This window comes from Schistosoma mansoni, chromosome 1 (assembly GCF_000237925.1).
Source record: "Schistosoma mansoni strain Puerto Rico chromosome 1, complete genome".
In the NCBI taxonomy this organism is placed as follows: Eukaryota; Metazoa; Platyhelminthes; class Trematoda; order Strigeidida; family Schistosomatidae; genus Schistosoma; species Schistosoma mansoni.
The window spans coordinates 15,868,331-15,884,493 of NC_031495.1; the positions used below are offsets into that span (position 1 = coordinate 15,868,331).

At 30.5% G+C, this 16,163-nt stretch overlaps 1 non-coding gene across 1 annotated transcript; it reads left to right on the forward strand.

The window, feature by feature from the left end:
• Positions 1-15,580: 15,580 nt before the first annotated feature.
• Smp_tRNA_01972_Pseudo_TTG.1.1 lies at positions 15,581-15,651 on the forward strand. Its single transcript has one exon. It is a non-coding gene (tRNA).
• Positions 15,652-16,163: the final 512 nt, after the last annotated feature.

Sequence of the window (16,163 nt, forward strand, 5' to 3'; positions counted from 1 at the left end):
TTTATTCTTCATAACTTTGTGGATTTGATTTTTGGGATTACATCATTGTTTGTTGCAACACATGTAGTTGCATTTAAGCAACCTTAATATTGATCAAATCATATTGTTATCTGGAGTTATCTAACCAAACCAAAATAAATCCAAGTCTATTTTTATAGCATTTTTAAAATTGTACACATTACACTTGTTTCTTGACACAGATTTGAAAGAATTCTCAAAAAATACTGTTTGTTTATTGGGACTGGCTGAATACTGCAGGTGAATTTCATCATGTAGACAAAATATATCCACTGTTAATAACTTTGATAAATTGTTCTATAACAATGTATTATTGATAAGAAGTTCCATAGCAGATCCAAATCATTTTCTAGTATTGTCTACTTTTAAAGGTTTTCTAACTAAGTTTATTGTATGATGTAAAGTATGAAACTCAACAATCCCTATAAATCCCTTAGACCAGCATTGTTGATTAGTTTGATCAAATTTTTTATAAGGTAATGAAAATATATACTGATAAATACTTCTAAATTAGGAAAAAAAGCTTCATTTCAATCATTTTTCAAGTGTTCTCATCGACTGATTGTTTAAAAAGGTTTAGATAAATTGAGTATTCACTATTTAAAGAATTATTTCATAATTGATTGATATTAGCTGAAATGGAGCGCCTTTTTAGTGCTTCGGACTATATAGTTATTTAGATAGTCTTAATTCTCAATAAAAGTATAACCACTTGACTTACACAAAGATTCTCACTAATATCGTGTATGTTCACTGTTGACTAGATGATTATTTGAAAGTTCTAGAGAACAACAGTGTCCTGTTATATTGAGTCGCAAATAAAACAGGAAAGGAACAAAGACACTGATCAAGGTTGTTGATGTATTACACGTCCACTGATATGAGTGCAGAATCACCTCGTCGCCAGTAAGAGATATATAGATCATAGGTGCGATAGGTTGGTGAATCATCCGCACTTACCATTGAGTTGACCAAAGCAAACTTTATTCATATGACAATATAATTTATTCTGGATTTTAACAGTTAAGTGTTTATATTAGATAACATGTTCTAGTTGACGGACACAGGAAAAGACATAAAAAATTAGGCAGTAATGACAAATATTATATTTCATTTAATCTTTAAAAAAATAATGACCATAGGACTTAAAGTCTTCTGTTCTTAATAACTAAAGGTGAAATAATGAAACTATGTTATTATATCAATTTTCTGGTCGTTTGTTTGTTAAATCAAAGATTTACTTCAATATTTATTTATGATTATCTTTTTGATCGAGATCATGAATCGAATAATTCTGGACCACCATTGAAAACCTGGAAGCATTGGAAGATCGTTTCGTCCTAGTATGAGACACTTAAGCGGTGCGCTTCGACAATCCCTCACGCGGTATCAGTTGAAAACTTAACACTCTCCATAACACTACACTGATAACTATAGTTATCCATTAAAAATAATCTTTTCTATTAAAACTCTATGTTCGTCTTCATTTATGATTATGGTAAACTCGTGAATTTATATAAATGAATCTCTAATGAACAGAGTTTCCACCACGAGCTCTCATTTGTTAGAGAAACAGTGAAAATTAAAGGATAATGGAGCATCTGTAAAAACGCAATGTAAGACATCTCTGAATTTTGTTCATACCACACTGCTTGAAAAGAAAGTCATCATTTAACTGAAGGAATTACCACAAATTAATCATTCAAATATTGGTTATTAAATCAAAGCCCTTAATATTCTCTCCATTATTAGGTATTAAATATAAAATTAGATATTCAAGGTAGATTAAACGAGGCTATTATATTGTTAATCAGAGATGAAAAGCAAACTCAGTGATTTGATGGATAACATTTTAGCATTTGAAGTGAAATTCACTGGGTCCGATTCATGAAGTGAATATTGACACTAAAATCTGGTAGTTACATCCTGCTAATGAGTCCCAAATAAGCTTAAACGAACGTCTTGCATCCCACTGCTAGCCGCGATACAACTCTGCTTGTGACTGATGGTGATTTCGATGCGGTCTGCTCAGGATGAACGTATACCAAAATATGATGGTCAATTTCTGCCCTTCATATCAACTAGATTAAGATATAATCCTTTACAACTGAATTATAAGCTGTTATAGATGACAGAAAAGGTATGATAAACTTCATTTGTTTCTTTAAGATCAACTTGATTATATATATACAACGTTGAACTTGTATTAATTTATAATCAACTTATGTGCATTTAAGCACATATACATAAAAAATTGATGTAGAAGCTAAGAAGCAAAATACTAGATGATGAAAACTGGATTAGAACAACAAATGACACCCGACAGTTAATCATAATATCTTTCTCTGGATAAATAATTGCAAATCTTATTTTCACTAAGCTACTAGTGCTAAACTACATTATTGTCTGAAATTCATTTATATGATTTAATATCATGTAATTAATTGTAAGACAAAAGTAATTAGCCCTTTGAATGGTTATTTTTCTTTTTTATTAATATTTATTTTATTAACCTGTTTGTAATTGATAGTAGGAGTTACATCCTTCAGTATATCTTAACATATATTGTATATGCTTGTTTGTGTGTGTATTTACACATACATTTCATTATCTAAGAAACCTAATAATCGATTGTATTGATATTTATTGAGATCATTATACTTTCTGGCGAATATTAGAAGGTTCAGAAACATTCCTTTCCTACCTCAAACCTTATTCAATTCAGAATGTATTATTTATTACCCTTTTAGTTGAGGTTCATAAAAACAATGAATAAAAGTGTTCGTTTTGTATTATGTGAATGGAAATTTGATCAATTAACCTTATACCTTGTTATTTTAGGATTTTTTTAGTCTACATATCCATTATTTAAGTATTAGTTACTTAAATAAGATATATACAGACTTATCGATAACATTAATGTGCCTACTAAATCACGAAGTGAATAATGAGTAAATGCTTCACAGTTATTAAACAGTTTTCAAAAAACAAAACATTCTTCCTTACATATCATAGTTTGGCATAGGTTATCGAAGATTTAAATACCTGTCACTTACTGAGTGATTATGAACACAATGTCTGTTAGAGAATGAAATGTGCTTTCAAAATCAATGAATTCCTATATCCTACCTAACTAGCAAAATTACGTATAAACATTTTCAATTAAAGTGATCAAATCATCAGTTTTTATCTATTCATTTTAACAAACAGTAAATTGTATATTGACACTCTAGCCATGACAACAAAATTACGGATAACAGTTAGCCGTATCCATCTATTTCAACGTCATTAGGTATGAATATGTGAAAATATTTTATTGAATTATAATTCGATTCATTGAAGTTTGGACAACAAATTTTAAAACAGTTTGGATTACCACGTGATATATAGATTAAGGATATTCATATCGTGGTTCATAAATCCAGTCTCACTTTATTTGGAATTATCTGTTGTCCTGGTCGTTAATAATGATGATATGAAAGATTTTCCCAGTTAGTTTGGCTATAGTAATGAAAACAGCGTCAATCAATATATATTTAACTACTAAATTGGGTTTGACAGTTACAATTAAAAGGACTTATAATTTAAATGCATTGTTTTGATTTCGTCAAGTTAATTACATTTAATGTACAAAGTTTCATCGCGCAGAATTTCAGATTTTAATTACATTTTCTTAGTGCCTTTACTCTTGACTATAGATAAACGATACAAGTTATCAACTAAATAATCTTTGTCTGTCATGATAACCGTATGGTGATCAAGGACACAGTTAATTTCTTTATAATAGCAAATTGTATGTAAATACATGTACTACTATTTACAAAACGTTTTATAGAATACATGAATTATGATTAACAATGACATTCAGGACTCGTTTTTCATCGTTCAATTTAGGACTTGTTGACAAAGAATGCACTAATATACCTATGTTGATGTTCACAGTTGTACTTATAGATATAATCTATCTGTTCTATAAAATTTTTGACAAAATAGCTATATAAAGGGATTCATCATATGATTCATATATGTCAACTAAGATTGAAAAAAATTCAGTCCTGATTGAAAACAATGGGATAATTAAAGCGTTACAGACTGAATGACAAAAGGTGTTTAAAGAGTTGAGTAATAGCTATATCAGAATTGAACTAAACAATATTAAAACCTCATTGTTCAATGTATATCGATATATATATGGATTAATCACGTGTTTCATTATATCTTTTGTAAGTATTTTGTACTATCTGGTAATTTAACAGGCTTAGTAAAACATTCACGACTATTTTTTCAATAAAAGAAACAAGGTTGACAGTCAACTTTATTGTTCATATTATCCACTTCTAATCTATTTGTGTCTGTCCTACTGCTATGTTGAACGTATGGTGGATATAGTGGTCAATTTGCAATTTTTTAGATGTTAGTTAACGGATATTTTCTTGTACACATCATTTCCAGCATTGACGTGCTCCTAGAAATTAGTGTTTGCAACCAGTATGTTTCTCTTTTTAAAAAAAACCCAATACAAATGAGAATGGTTGATTTGTCTAGTTTATCTCCTACCGCTTCACCATGTAAACATACACATACATACGAAGGCACATATATCTTGATTATGGACAGTGTAAATGGACATCAAGGTCTAAACTAGTTTTTACTTAAATCCGGAAACTATAGTCACCACAAATGACAAGTTGTATTTTGTGAAACTTGGGCAAGAAGCATTTTCTTGTCATTATCTGGACTAAAGAAATTAATCATATCAATATTTACTTGTACATTGATGAGATGGTTATAAAAAGCCGTTGGTGATCGGGAAATGTCAACTTGTCATTTTATTCTTCACTTAATTCGTTACATTAAGAATCACTGACTATCAGCTTCATTAGTATTGTCATTATTATAATTCTAATATTGAGGGTGTATTGGTAAAGTGTCATAAGCTCGTTACTTTCTATTATATTTTAAAAAGTTAATCATTACATTCGGTAACTATGTGTGACTGGAGGTAGACAGAGACTAAGTCAAACAAAAATACAAATACCTATATATATATATATATATATATATATATATATATATATATATTTAAAAATCTGTTGCCATATAATTTAATGTCTGAATGACAGGTATGTGAAGCTCGTCTGATTGAGTACTGTACTATGTGAAATGAAATGGAGGTATTGTTTTTGTTGATTGAATAATTAATACTTCATCCATTGTCATCTGATCTAAACACATTTGTAAATACACACAAACCTATGTTTGCTTTGACACTCAAAATATAATATAACTATTTCAGTGTATCAGTAAAATGTTCAAAAATATTAACATTGGTATCCAACGCGGATGAATTTAGGATTATCAAATTATGTTACTGTAATTTTACTCATGAAAGAACGTAAATATAATCGATTCCGAAGACAGTCTCAATAATCAGTGATCGTCGACTAGAAAATGAATAGTTGTCAGTGAGTAATAGTCTTAGGAATTCTCAACTTCGGTTACACAGATGATTTGTCAGAAGGAATTTATTGAAAACCTTTGAAATAAATTATTAATCCTATTGAATGAGATGATTTCATGAAATGTAACAGAAAATTGTAGTAAATTAGATAAAAAACTACTTACTAATCTTACGACAAATCGAATTTTGATTGAGATCATGAATTGATCAATATTAGATCACCATCGGAAACCTGGAAGCACTGGATGACCATTTCATCTTAGTATGTGACTGCTTAGCACGATCCCGCACGTGAGGTTTGAACTCAAAACCTTCGATCTCGCGCGCGAACGCTTAACCTCTAGATGGATTCCCTGGAGTTCTAGTGAAAAGCCGTGACCAGAGGAGTTCAACAGCGTCTGATGTGAATCAGCCACTGACTGAATACAGTAGGGAACGGTCGATCAATATCATGGATTCGTTGGATTTAGACGCTGACACCGTTGGCTACCGACTCAGTAATCTAGAGACCAGGCGTTCGCGCGCGAGATCGAAGGTTTTGGGTTCGAATCCCACGTGCCAGATCATGTATGCGCATTGCTAAGTAGTCTAATACTAAGATGAAACGGCCATTTAGTGATTCCAAGTTTCCAATGGCGGCAAAACATCAATCGATCCATGGTTTCCATCAAAACTCAGCAACATCCACACTCCTATACTGATAATTCGAATTTTATCAAAATAGCTGCTTTGAATAAATCACAAATTTTTGAGTGTCAAGTCATTTTTAAGTACGAGATGGCCATTTTACTTAATTTCTTGAAACATTCAGAAGGAAGGTACCTTAGTATTTTTATTCAGGTGATTTCGACAAGTATTTACTGACAGAAATATATGTATAATGTAACTTTAATTATAACTTTTATTGTAATAAACTCGGTAGATTTCATTGAAAAAGATAATTCATTAGTCATCAAATTATTTGTTCACATTATTATTTATGTAACTTAAGTAGTAGTGACCATAGGTTTTGTTAAGTTGTTTATTCATATCTTTGGGAAGAATTCTTATAGTTAATTTGTCTGTTATGGTGAACACGCTAGAGAATGAGATTTGTTACAATGTTGAATAACTGTGCAAGATGTCATGAATTGAATAGTGTATCATTTTAGCTTAGAATATAAGAAATGTAGCTACATAATTCCATATAGATTTATTCCTTAAAAGATGTCTCCAAGTGATAAAATCAAAACTTGTAGAAGTTTATCACAACTGATAATTGATTGACGAAAATGTCTAAAACTTTGAATGAGATTAAAACGAAATTGGATTTCCTTTTAGTAATTCGTGAGTTTTGTTACTTTTCAGTACCATTAGTAAACATGTTAATAATGACAATATTACCTGTTACTAAGTAAGTAGACTTACAGAATTTACTCATTTTTCCCAAAGGAAAATGTCAAACATTTTTGCAGTGAAGAAATCGAAGACAAGAATGAATAGTTTCGAATTTTTATGTAAAAATCAGCTAATTCCTGTAGTATCTTTTGTGACCATTGATTAACTAAGGTGGTGAATGGTTTTGTTCAAGGCATTTTTACTGACAAAGAACGCCAACATGCTTAATAACAAGAGCAACTCCTTATTCTTAAACTACAAGGGAATAGTGACATAAAGTAACTAACCAGTAGGTAGGTGCCATAATGATAGTTCTAGAACTCTGTCCTTCTGGTATTGATTTAGCTTGATGTCTGAAATCGAACATTAAGACCTTGTAACTGTTCTATGTCAAGGTAATCCTTTTGTCCAAACCAATTATTAACCATATATTTGACGTTTTGAACACTTAAGAAAAAGCTTATTATCTTAATCCACTGACTTCACACTTCAATTATTTTTGATCGACTGATACTTGTTGTCGTTTGACTAATGGCTATCTAAGTATTTTTCTGTTCTATATGCTTTTCTATTCTGATAGCCAAATATAATTGCTGAATGCTTCATTATGAAATATTATTCTCATCTTTTGGAAATATAAAATAACTAACATAACGTTGACTACTACACAACGACCATTCACTGCACGCATTTTCTTTCGGAAGATCAGTCGAAGTTCAATTAGCGCAGTACTAACGTCTCAAAATGGGAAGCCGGATGAGGCGGACTTGTATCCCCCATGGTCTATCAGTTACCCTGAGATTTCAGGTGTGTCTTTCTGGCAAGTACCAAGTGACAAAATGTCTGTTCCCATGGTTTCTTGTTGATTACTTTCAATCACTAAAATCGTACATAATATTAATGTTTTTTGTTGTTACGAAAACTAAATATATTCACATGTAGTTTAGACACAGAATAACAAGTTTTTCAAGAAAGTATTTTTATGTTTGACATTTTGAAAAGGTTACTTTTAAGAACTTGACGTTCACTTATATATATATATATATATATATATATATATATATATACATATGTGTATCGCGTGTTTGGCATAAATCTCCACTATCATTTATCAGTGGCTATGACAAATCGATTCGTTATATGACTACACTTTTGTCACAGCTGTTAATATGAGAATATAGAGAATTCAGTGTAAGAATGATTATTTACCAATTTTAAAGAGAAATATATATATAATAAATTATACTGTCATAGTGTATAATATCTTCATTAGTCGTTAATGATTTTTGTTGCTTAAATGAATTTTGCTATAGAGATTCAGTTACTTTGCTCATACTTTTTCGTCTTAAACTGATATCTGCTTAAAAGAAAGGGGTACTAAACAGTTCGTTTCTCCTGGTTTGAAACTGCTGCGAAGTATACTTCTTCAATCCTGCCTGTGATATATTTCATGATCTTAATAACATTTAATCAGGGAAAACACACTGAAGTCAATCAGTTAGAATGGAATGAGTTATATCTCAATCTTTAGTCACTTTATGATCTGTTAGAACAATTTTTTAATGTTCTGGATTAGCTTTTGTTTCAAAACTTATTTGCCTGACTTCATAGAACCCTGTTGATCAGTCAGTAGAAAACTGTTAAAACCGGTAAAGCTTTATCGTTTGTAGTTTTCAATAAATAATATATGCCCTTATAACTGATATTATTCATTGGAAGTATCTACATTTCTTATTTTAATATCAGAACGGCTTTTTGTAGATATTATAGTTATTTTAATAGTTGAGATCATGAGTCAATTGAAGCTAGACCATCATGGAAAACCTGGACGCACTGGATGGCCGTCCAGCATAAACTGACTCATGATCTCAACTATTCAAATTTCTTATTTTGTCTGTATTATTGTATCAATGTATGTCAAAATATTAGAATCAATAAAAGTTTTGTGAGAATATATACCATGACCATAGTTTTCCTTACTAACCAAAACCAACTAAAGATCCATTCAAAATCAGGGAACATAGGACAGGTTACTTAAGTCTTACGTTCCTTTTGAAATTTTTTTCTGTAAACTGGAAAGAAAACTACTATTCATTGGACTCTAGTTTCTAAGACTTCTTCAGTTAGTATAGTTCTGCGTCGGTAATGGAATTATTTTCTACAAACCACTGAACTAAGTAATATATATATGATTATTTAACATTCCTGTAGCAATCCGTCTGTCTAAAAATAAACAGTAAAGGCGGTAATTTATATTCATCTTAAACTTAGCGCATAAATATGTTTTCAGAATAACCGAACTAGACAATATAAAATGTAGAAAAATTATCTTATTTTTACAGATAATAAAATTGCTAATTGATAAAGCTTAATTTTCTTGTAAAGTTATTTGAAAAGCTGCCGACAAAAGTAAAGATAATTGATTAATAAATTAACTAATCTATTGTCTAGGATACAATATTTTAAATCACAATTACATAACACGTATAAGAATATATTTCATGATAGGTTAGTTGCTGGGGGAAGAAATATTTGTTGATCAGTAGTTTTAAAAGTTTTCAATGAGTATTTACTAAATGTCTAAGTTTGTTAAAGCTCATTTAATTTTCATGGGACTCCGACTGCGCTCATATGACACCAATGTACGAATAAAAGGAGCTTCAATGACTAATAAACTGCATTGTTTGATGATTCGTACACTGAGATGTCAATTTAGCTAATCTAAGGTATATATCTTATCAAAACAGAACTACTATGTCATTTGTTTAGTACTATAATGATGGAACTCATAATCATAGAAATAATGTCACAATATGATTAGGTTATTTAAATAAAACCGTTTACCAACAAATGAATAAACACAAGGGGGTGAAGATTTTAGTAATTTTATATAGTTCAGATCATGAGTCAATTGAAGCTAGACCACTGTGGAAAACCTGGAAGCACGTGGATTCGTGGATTGGTTGGGGTTAGAAATTAACACCGTTGGATGCCGGCTCAGTGGTCTATCGGTTAAGTGCTCGCGCGCGAGACTGGTAGGTTCTGGGTTCGAATCTCGCGAGGCGGAATCGTGGATGCGCACTGCTGAGGAGTCCATAATGGGACGAAACGGCCATCCAGCGTTTCCAGGCTTTCCACGGTGATCTAGTTCCAATTGACTCATGATCTTAACTACATAAAATGAAAAAACAATTGGACACAATATGTATGTTTATTTTTTCAATGTTTAGATATAACTTGCTAACTCATATACTTACTATCGGTTTAATTTAGTTTCGATTAGATGTTATCAGGTTATTAGAATGAGAAGAAATTCTCTGTTGGGATAAATGATAAAGTGGATAAAAGTATTATTGATAATTAGTAAATTGTTATTCTACACATATGAGTATACTGTTTGCTAACTTTTAATTGGGTTATTCTCTTAATAAATTTATTCAATAGTAAAATGGTAAAAATATGGCCTTAATTCAATTTAATGGCTCATTACTATTCATAAATTTTATGACATAGATGGATTAATTTGTAAATGTACTCTTTCAAAACACAATCTCTAATGAAACGGTAATGATTATGATTTAGTGGAAAGAAAGTAGAATTATGTAACCCTCATTAGTTCACAATGGTTTTCTAACTCACTCCTGATAAACTTTCATCTATTTTCATCTCTGTCAAGTGGCACATTTTGATACTTTATTTATACTATATGAGATTGGAATGGAGCAAGTAGATTTCTTGTTTAATGGCTCTTTTTTTTGGTGTCAGTGATTTCAGCAGTATGAAAGTGAACCTAGAATCTGGAATGCTGAAGATGTTTAATTTTCGGTTGTATCTCAAGGTTATTCATCCCGTGGGTTAAGATTTTTTCGTCAAGATGATAATGAACTGAACAAAAAGGATTGAGAATAGAAGTAATTATAAAATATCTAACTTAAAACTACATTATATTTTAAACTTCTACAAACTAGAAAGACGACTAATATTAGGTAATTGGAGAAAATGGCATAAAGTTTAGAAGCCTAGGTTTTTACTAACTGGGTTTGAAACCCCCAATATCTAAAGCTAAAAATAATAATGTAAACTCTGAATTATTTGTACACCACTGAAGTTCAAGAAAGTTTTCATATTCAGACCGATTGATCACTATTTTAAGGATCGAAATTCAATCAATAGGGTTGCAATATAGTTACTGGAATTTGATGACTGAACATATTTTGATGTTGGGTAGTTTGAAATAATTGAAAGGCAAACCTGTAATTAGTGTTTTGTGTTATTTGGGAGTTATCAGCAATATATTTTAGCGATCTTAGTAACATTGTGATGTGTTTTTAAAAACAATAGGATCATACTTAATATAGGTCAGATTAAGTATGGGAATATCATTTTCTGCTAGTAAATCTTTCTGTTTGCTATTAACATGTTGAGTACTGATTTCTTACTTCAGTATTTCAAAAGTTTGTGTAGAATGAAATTATACTGATGAACAAAACAAACCACTTCTAGTTTATTTTGACACGGAATACAAAATGTAATGGCAATTATTATGCATTTTATGAAACATTATAGTACATTTAGAAAGTGCTCAAATGGATTTATTACAAATTATGATCTGCTCAGTTCAGATACAATTTACAATAGCTACATTATTCACATATATTGCATCATGCACAACAAGATGTTGTAAAAACAAAACAAATCTAGACGAATGGATATCAATCACTGTTGAACAGGGTTTTATTTATACATATTGTTTGAATGTTCACAAGATAAATGCATCTATGACGGAAGTTGACAATTGTTTACCGTAAATAAAAATATTATATTGAGTAAAGCGGTAGTTAGTGTTATGATTAACTATTTAATAGTGATTGTCTGTTATATATGCCTAGTGACTTACTGTAATACTGTTCAAAACTCGTATTTCTCTTATAATAATATAATTGAAACTATCGATAAAGATATTTTAATAAATGACCATTTATACAACTGTATTTATTTCATAAAATAGAATAAAATCATAATTCACTACTATCTACATCACCTGATACGTTGTCTTCCGCAGTATCTTTTAGATACGGACATTATGCCTCACATTAGCACAGGACGGACATTTGAAACCAATCAAGATAAACTGTATCATTAAAAAAGCATGAGATATAAAATGAACGATAGTATAAGCGTATAAACTTCAAGAGCTATGGAACCACTGTAAAATAATTAATTCAACTAGAGCAACGTCTGTTCTTCTTATTGGATTGAAATTGACAATGTATATAAAATGTGATTTCCATATGAAATATGCATCATCTAAACGAATAGTTGTTTTCGAATACATGGGTATTATTCGATTGAAAATACTGTTAAAATGTTTTCTTTTCTTTTACCCATAAATTATTTGGAAAGGTAATTTTAACTGTCATATATTCGCAAACATGACAAGCAAGGGATTGTTTCAATTCATAAATGGTTATATTTCTTTATTCTAGTAAATAGTAAAGGTTGTTTACACTATGAAATTGGTCGACTTTGATCTAGAAAACACTTGATAAAAATTTTCTTTTAGTATGAGGTTCCCGAGGAGTCACTTAATTGATCAAGTTCAAGTTCTTGATGTTATAAAGTGAGTTTGTTATTAATGACCTGGTATGTTGTATTTCCTTGATTTACTTCAACCACTATATGGTTTTCTAGGTCAAATTTAAATGATTTTAATGGCACCGGTAATTGTCATTTATAGATTCACAAACTTGAGGTTTATTACAAACAATGAAACTACCACATGTGGACAGAAGCTAAAGATTTTAAACAGTTTCTCCTAGTTAGACAGTATTTCTAAAACTGAATCTAATGTTTGTGATTGTGTTGGTCATTTTTATGTTCTTCTTTGAATTACCATGTTATTTATATAGGTCTGTTTTATCCGTAATCATTATTATATTTTCCAGCAAACTCTACAATTAAATTAAAGCATGACCACTTTTTGACCACCCAGTTTTTAAACTATCTTGTATTTGTGCTAATCATAATCAATTTTACATTCGTTTTTGTTCTGTTCATTAATGTCCTGTTATTAATGTGAGTTTATTCTTTCCTGGATGAAAGATCGGAACTTCATTCTTCATACAGACATTTATTTCTATAAATTTTGTTGGCTTTGCGAAGATATTTGAAAATTCAATGTTGTGGATTATGACAACATCATCACTAATTATGCTGGTTTAGTATTGAGTTATTTCATAAAAGATCCAAGTTAAAATTAGGAGTTTTATATTCTGTATGTCATTTAGTAATATCATCCTTACTGTTACAAATGAAAGTTATCAGTTTGACCTGGTGTTTAGTTATAGATGTATATAATTGATAAGTCTTAGCTTAAAATAACAATGAACTCAGTATTTTACAAGTCATTTTTGTTACTTTGACATTCTATGGGTTTATTAGCTTTTCAGCTCTGTAATCAATTTGTTATTTCCTTAAAAATCTAGGTTTGAAAGTTTCCTTTCATTCGTCTTATACATGTTAGTTGGTGAATGCCAAACCAATACCACTTTTAGAAGGGGGTTTTGTGGATATTGTAGTAGTTTCAGTAGTTGAGATCAAGAGTCAATTGAAGCTAGACCACCATGGAAAACCTGGAAGCACTGAGATCACCATAGAAAACCTATTACAATTACTGTAATATCCACAAAACCCCTTCTGATAATAATCAACATATACTCACTAGTGACTGGCTTCAAGAGGTATTTCCTGGAGTTCTAGTGAGAAGTACTGACCAGCGCATTTTGACCAGGTCTGTTGTGAAATAGTAACTCGCTGAAGACAATGGTGGATGTGTTGCTCAGTTTCGTAGATTAGTTGAAGTGAGACATTAACACCGTTGGAGGCTAGCCGGCTCAGTGGTTCTAGAAGTTAAGCGCTCGTGCGCGAGACTGATAGGTCCTGGGTTCGAATCTTGCGAGGCGCAATCGTTGATGCACACTGCTGAGGAGTTCCACAATAGGACTAAACGGTCATCCAGTGCTTCCAAATTTTCCATGGTAATCTAGCTTCAATTAACTCATGATCTCAGCTATTCAAATTAATACCATTTTGTTATCCCTGATTGTTTTTTTCAAAATCCGAACTTTTCTTTATAACATATTTAAAATGAATTCACACTATTTATATTCTAAAAATAAACCATAAACTGTTCAGAGATTACTAAATCTTTGTTGCTTTTGTTTAATAGAAAAAAAGTTCATATGATTTCATATGTGATAAAGAGAAGTTAATGAATCCCATGTTCATACTCCCATACATGTTCTTATTATTATATATGTAAATATTTACTTTTTTTTCTTGAAGCGTTTGTAAGTTAAAACCAGAATGACTATTTGGTTTATGTTTAATTCCCTTTGAATTGTAACGCAAATGTTGGTCAAATAAAAAAAGTATTTCTAATGAGTATGGTAGTTTAAATATTTACATTTTAATGGACTCTTAAATTAGCTGTGTTTGTAGATATATAATTACTATTTAGAAGTGTATAAGTAAACATATACATATACCCTTGAATATTTCCTATCAGTTATAGTGTACTTAAGACAATAATGACAAATAAAATACCGTCATTTGATAATATATGGTTATAAATCATTGTTTCGTTTAATCAAAGCTCAATATTATATTTAAGACAAGACTGTGGTCAGTTTATAAGTACGAAAATTCCTCCTTTTAAATAACAGTTGGGACTTGTATGAAAACATATACATAGATACTTTTTATAAATATGTGACTTACTATGACATGAGTAACAATGCAGTCCGTAATTCTCACGTAACTATATAATTATAATTGACATGCTAATAATATAGTTTATAATTAATACAAAATTTGTTTCGTTGAACTTCTCGAAATCGACGACGTCTAAGGATAGAATCATACTTTCCGGAGTAAAAATTCACTTGCTTAATACGTAATAACGAGGAACACGTTAGATTGATCCCACTTGAGTGAAATCGAAGTCACTATGTGTTCTTCCAACAAACAATCCTATTTGGTCATTACTTACTCAAATCACGTTCTGGATTTGGTTTCCATCGCGAACTGATGGAAATATGAAAAGGTTACATTATTATATATAGTTAGGTGCAACATTATATGTAAATTGAACGTAATTAGAATATATTGTTAATATATACTGTTTAACGTGAGAAAAATATCATTTCAAATCATGAAATCGTTTATTTTCTCATTAACATTTAGGAAATAGTCAAATTCATACGAAGTCGGGTCTGATTCTAAAGAATGACTATTAGTACTAACAGTCGTGGGATCACTCCTCTTAATTTTCAAATTTTAGAAATAATTGACTGTCATACAGATAGAGTACAAAATACTATTGTGTATTAATGTTCCACTCTCCAGAATGTTGTTAATGAAATCTAGAGGACACTCATGATATCGTGACTGTTTACTATCATACTATTTCAGACTTTAAATTTAATTATTTTGACGACAAACTTCTTTTCATATACCTGATAAGTTGGGAGATGTGATAAACAAGGTATAATTAAATTCACTTGGTATTGTTTGTTTCAATCTTCCCATTGATGTTTAGGACTGCAACTGCTCAGTCTTTAATTGGTATATGTGCATACTGGGTGTATTGCCTCGATATAGCCTTAATTCACAAACATTATAAGCAAAGATGGATAGTGGCTAGCAGTGAAATCCAGGACACACGTTTCGTAGCTTACTGGATAACGCGATGGCGTTTGAAGCGAAAGGTACTGGGTTCGAGTCCCAGAGTGAACATCAACTCTGAGATGCAGGTACATCCAGCTGACGAGTCCTGAATAGGACGAAACCACTGCCAACCACTATCCATCTTTGCTTATAAACTATCATTAAGTTCAATGTTTCCTATAATTTGATTTAAAAGTTTCCATATACCACAAAACTGTTGACAGTATACAGTCAAACATAAAAAAAGATATCATTTAACTTTATAGTTTCTATAATATACAACTTGTCTAAATCAAGAAGAGTAAATTAATTTTAATTAAAAAACATATAAGAAAACAACTTGAAAATAAACAGTCAAAAAATGTATTTCAATTTTCTTTTCCTAAGAAAAATATAAATAAAAACAAAACAAATAACTTTAACTAATGCATAAATAAACATACTTGGTAGACGCCAACAACAAAAAAAAAGGAAAATACACAATTTTCATTTATCAAAATGCATTCAAGTTTTCAACTTGTCGTATATAAAAAAGAAAAATAAAGAAAAAGAAGAAGAAGAAGAAAAAGAAAAGGAGGAA